At 35.2% G+C, this 5,777-nt stretch overlaps 1 pseudogene; it reads left to right on the top strand.

The window, feature by feature from the left end:
* The window catches only part of LOC115290656, a 10,012-nt pseudogene that overhangs the window by 459 nt on the left and 3,776 nt on the right, over positions 1–5,777 (top strand).

Here is a 5,777-nt window from a genome sequence, read left to right as displayed (position 1 = left end):
TGGAACCTGCTAGTATTTAAACAATATTGATTTCTTGCCTCCGCAGTTTCCTAGTACCATTTACTGTATTTAATATTGTAATTACTCATTAGGCTGCATCATCTATCACATCACTTGTGAACACTGGCTGCTAGCTACTCTCTCAGAAGCTGTTTCTGGTGCTTTGTTGATGATGACTACAAATGTGAGTCCAGAGTATGCAGAAAGATGTGAACAGTAATTTATTTTCTATAATTTGTTTACTAAAAGTAGTTTTACAGCAAGAACATAGAACATCTTCTGATCTTGTCTTCTCTTAAATGCATTAGGCTTTAATGACCACATGTGGCCCAGAGTCTGTGGTAGACATGGGGTGACAGTCATGAGGGAAGAGGGTGGGCCATAAGGGTACAAGATGGCCACCACCACCTCACTGCCCTCAGGTGCTGTATACTGGGTGGGAACACACACAGTTGAGAGCCACTGCAGGGCTGATACATGCAGCTCAAGTCCAAGTCAGTGGTATCTCAGTATTCCAATTTTGTCCTTAGTCCTAACACGAGTAAGAATCGCCCAAAACCAGCATGTCCACACCATTCTGGTGGCCCTGTCATCCATGAAATGGCTTATCTTCTCATTTAAGTCTCCTTCAATGTTTCTTTAATTAAACTTGATACTTTTCTCCATAAATGTTTTATACTTATTTTGCTAGATTTATTCACATGTACTTGATATTGTTGATGTTGTTTAAGTGGTGTAAATGGAATTTTATATTTTAAAATGATGTTGTTGATAGTGGATAAAAATGTAACTAATTTTTGTCTATTTGATATTGTAATAAATAATTTGGCTAAAATTTCTCATTAGTATTTATTATTATGTTTGTGGGATTTTGCATGTAGATAGCCATAGGTCATTTGTGAATATGAGAATTTTGTCCCTTTGTAGCTGTGCATATATTTTCCTTGCTTTGATTTAAATTTAGTTTTTAATTTTTGATAGAGAATGTGGGCAATGATACTTTCATTTCTTTTATTCTTGCTTTATCAAGCTAGCTAGGTTCTCCAGTACAATGTTATTTTTTTTTAATATAACACAATTTATTTTTTTAACATATGCAATTATTTTCCGTCATTTACAATACAGTAGTTACAATGACACTCCAAACAGAAAAGCAAAGTAAAAAATCAAAACCCCCACTTCTATTTCATGTAATTAGACTTATACAGAAATTAGAAGGTTAAGCACCAACTAGTTTCACCTAATTTCACAGCTATCTGAAGTGGCAATCATTATATAGCAGCTTATCTATGATACATTCAAGATACATGATACAATTTATTACTTGCCCATAAGCTAAAACTCAGCCTGCTTAACACCTTTCCTTAAATTCCCCCTCTATACTACAGTATACTTGAGGTCCATGCAAAAAAGTAGCCACCTTTTATATAGGAAATGGATGATCCAGTACAATGTTAAATAGAAGTAGTAATAGTATTGTCTCTTTCCTAAGCTTATAGGAAATATTCTCAGTGTTTTACCATTAAGTATGCTGTTTGCTGTATATTATGGTATATATCCTTTATTACATTAAAAATTTCCTTCTTAGTTTAGGAATTGTTAATACCCAATATATGGAAGCAACCTAAGTGTCTGCCAATAGATGAATAGATAATGAAAATGAAAATGTGGTGTGTGTGTGTGTGTGTGTGTGTGTGTGTGTGTGTGTGTTTAGGTATATGTATATATATGTAATGGGACATTGTTCAGCCATAAAAGAATCTTGCCATTTGCAACAACATGGATGGACCTTGAAGGCTTTATATTAAGTGAAATAAGTGAGACAAAGATAAATACCTTATGATCTCACTTATACATGCAATCTGAAAATAAAAACCAAAACCAAGCTCACAGACCTAGAGAATAGATTGGTAGTTGCTAATGGACATGAAGGCAGCTGAAGCTGCAAGGTCACCAAGTCTGCCCAGAGAGCTCAGAAGGCTAAATGAGTATTATCCCCAATACCTGCCACCCCCATCTTTTTAAAAAAATTTTTTTAATGTCTTTATTTTATTTTGAGAGACAGAGCAGAGAGCGAGCAGGGGAGGGGCAGAGAGAGAGGGAGACACAGAATCTGAGCAGGCTCCAGGCTCTGAGCTGTCAGCACAGAGCCCAACACGGGGATCGAACCCACAGACTGTGAGATCATGACCTGAGCCGAAGTCGGATGCTTAACTGACTGAGCCACCCAGGTACCCCCCGCACCACTCCCCATCTTAATCAGTGGAAGAACCATCTGAGAACTGTTTGTGTCAATTGCCCATTTAAGTTTAATAGTAAAAGATTGGTTAATGATAACAATACATCATAAAACCTTCAGAAGAAAGGGAAAATGTTTTGTGAGCCATTTGTTTTTTGTGTGTGGCAATTCTAAGTTATTAGTTTTTAAAATCAGTACTTTTTAATAGAAACAACTTGACCAAAACTCTGTCACAGAATTTTGAGGCTCATTAAAACAAAAGTTTAATGAGAAAAAAAGATTGGTGATTGCTAGAGGCAGGGGGTAGGAGGTGAGCAAACGGGATGAAGAGACTCAAAAAGAACAAACTACTAGTTATAAAATAAATGTCATGGGGTGTAATGTAGAACATGGTAACCACAGTTAATAATACTCTATTGCATATTTGAAAGTTGCTAAGAGAGTTAAGCAAAACTCCTCATCACAAGAAAAAATAAATTCTATAACTATGTATGGTGGCAGATGTTAACAGATTTACTGTGGCTATCATATTGCAGTATATACAAATACAGGATTATTCTATCGTAAACACCTGAATTAATATAATGATGTCTGTCAGTTATATCTCAATTTAAAAAGAACTGTCATCAAAATGTATGCTGAATTTTACATTTTTTTGCACTTACTGAGATGCTCATGTGATTTTCTACCTTTAATATATTAATTTATTTCATTAGTTGGTTATCGCATGTTATTCCAACTTTGCATTCCTGGAGTAAATCTACTCTGGTCATTTTAATTTTTAATTTTTCCATATACTTGAGGATTTGATTTGCTAATATTTTATCTATATTTTTTGCATCAATGTTTGTAAGTGAGATTGGCCTCCAGTGTCAAAGTTACACTAACTTCGTAAAATGAACTAGGGAGTATTTCCTGTTTTTGGTCTTTGGAATAGTTTGTGAAAGTTTGGAATTATTTGTCTCCTCAGTATTTGTTAGAACTCACCAGAAACTATCTGGTCTTGAGGAACTATTGCAGACACCAGGAGACTCTGGTTGGATCTTGGATAAGAAAAAGAACATGAGGGGCACCTGGGTGACTCAGTCAGTTAAGGATCCAACTGGTGATCTCCGTTCAGGTCATGATCTCACAGTTCATGGGATCAAGCCCTGCACTGGGCTCTGTGCTAATGGTGCAGAGGCTGCTTGGGATTTTACCTGTCCCTCTCTCTCTGTCCTGCCCCTCCCCTCACTCTCTCTTAAAATAAACAAACTTACAACAAAAAAAAGAAATAGAACATCAATGGGAAAACTGGAGAGATTTAAATGTAGTCTGAAGATTAGTTAATGCTATTGTATCAAAATTTATATTTTAGTTTTGATTAATTATGGTTATATAAAATAATAATAGAGGGAGCTGGGTAAATGGTATATGTGTGTGAATGTGTGTGTGTGTATATGTATATGTGTATATACATATACATATATCACAGAATATAGTGGAATAATGCAGCTATAAAAAAGACGATAGCACAGATCCCTGCTTGGGAATCTCTCTCTGCCCCTCCTTCGCTTGTGCGCTCTTTCTCTCAAAATGAATAAATAAATAAAGTTTAAAAAGTAAACATAGCTGAATTCTTTAAAATAAAATATATATGTATACAACATATATATACATACACCATCTATAAATCTTAGGCCTTATAAGTTGGGCACTTTATTTTAATTCCTGATATATGTGAATTTAGTTCTCCATCTTATTTTGTACTTTTTAGGTGTCTTGAATATTCAATATTTTTTCTCTGTTCTCATCTGTTTTTGTATGGATTATTGTTTATATTTTTAGGTATGGTGGTTATGCTAGAAATTTTAACTTAGATATTTAATATCTTAATCATTTTCCCAAACAATAAAAAGGACAGAACACTTTAATTCTGATCATTCCTCTCCAAACTGACATGCTATAGATGGTTGTGTATTTCACTTATTATTTTTAAAAAGTTTATTCATTTATTTTGAGAGAGAGACAGAGAGTGTGTGAGCAGAGAAAAGGCATAGGGAGAGGGAGAATCTCAAGAAGGCTCCACTCTGTCAGTGCAGAGCCTGATACAGGGCTTGATCTCACAAACTGTGAGATTATGACCTGACCTGAAATCAATAGTTGGGCACTTAACCGACTGAACCAACCAGGTGTCCTATGTATTTCATTTCTAGCTTTTTTTTTTAACCTCTTAAGAGATTACTATTGTTCTTTTAAGCCAATATTTATAATTAACCACATATTTTGCATTTTTATTGATCTTCATTCCTTTTTTAAGTATATTTACTCTTATTTTTTATTTTTAAGCATTTAAAAACCTTTTTTCTTTTTTAAAATAATTTATTTTTTAATTTACATGCAATTTAGTGTATAGTACAACAATGATTTCAGGAGTAATTCCTTAAGCCCCTTAAGCATTTAGCCCATCCCCCACTCCCACAACCCCTGCAGCAATCCTCTATCTGTTCTCCATATTTAAGAGTCTTATATTTTGTTTCCCTCCTTGTTTTTATATTATTTTTGTTTCCCTTCCCTTATGTTCATCTGTTTTGTATCTTAAAGTCCTCATTTGAGTGAAGTCATATGGTATTTGTCTTTCTCTAACTAATTTTGCTTAGCATAATACCCTCTAGTTCCATCCAAGGGGCTGCAGATGGCAAGATTTCATTCTTTTTGATTGCTGAGTAATAGTTCATTGTATATATACGACATCTTCTTGATCCACTCATCCATCAATGGACATTTGTGCTCTTTCCATGACCAACCAGTCTTTGACAAAGCAGAAAAGAATATCCACAGGAATAAAGACAGTCTCTTCAGCAAGTGGTGCTAGGAAAACAGGACAATGACATGCAAAAAAATAAACCTGAACCACTTTCTTACACCATACACAAAAATAGACTCAAAATGGATAAAAGACCTAAACAGAAGACAGGAAGTCATCAAAATCCTCGAGGAGAAAGCAGGCAAACACCTCTTTGACCTTGCCTGCAGCAACTTCTTACTCAACACGTCTCCAGAGGCAAGGGAAACAAAAGCAAAAATGAACTACTGGGACCTCATCAAAATAAAAAGTTTCTGCACAGTGAAGGAAACAATCAGCAAAACTAAAAGGCAACCGATGGAATGGAAGAAGATATTTGCCAATGACATATCAGATAAAGGGTTGATATCCGAACTCTATAAAGACTTTATCGAACTCAACACCCAAAAAACAAATAATCCAGTGAAGAAATGAGCAAAAGACACGAATAGATACTTCTCCAAATAAGACCTCCAGATGGCCAACTGACACATGAAAAAATGCTCAACATCACTCATCATCAAAGAAATACAAATCAAAGCCACAATGAGATACCCCCTCACACTTGTCAGAATGGCTAACATTAGCACCGCAGGCAACAATATATGTTGGCGAGAATGCAGAGAAAGAGGATGGATCTCTCTTGCACTGCTGGTGGGAATGCAAACTGGTGCAGTCACTCTGGAAAACAGTATGGAGGTTCCTCAAAAAATA

The sequence above is a fragment of the Suricata suricatta genome, chromosome 4, assembly GCF_006229205.1.
Source record: "Suricata suricatta isolate VVHF042 chromosome 4, meerkat_22Aug2017_6uvM2_HiC, whole genome shotgun sequence".
Lineage (NCBI taxonomy): Eukaryota > Metazoa > Chordata > Mammalia > Carnivora > Herpestidae > Suricata > Suricata suricatta.
The sequence above is the reverse complement of the archived record's forward strand: the minus strand, read 5'-3'. Positions and strand labels throughout refer to the sequence as shown.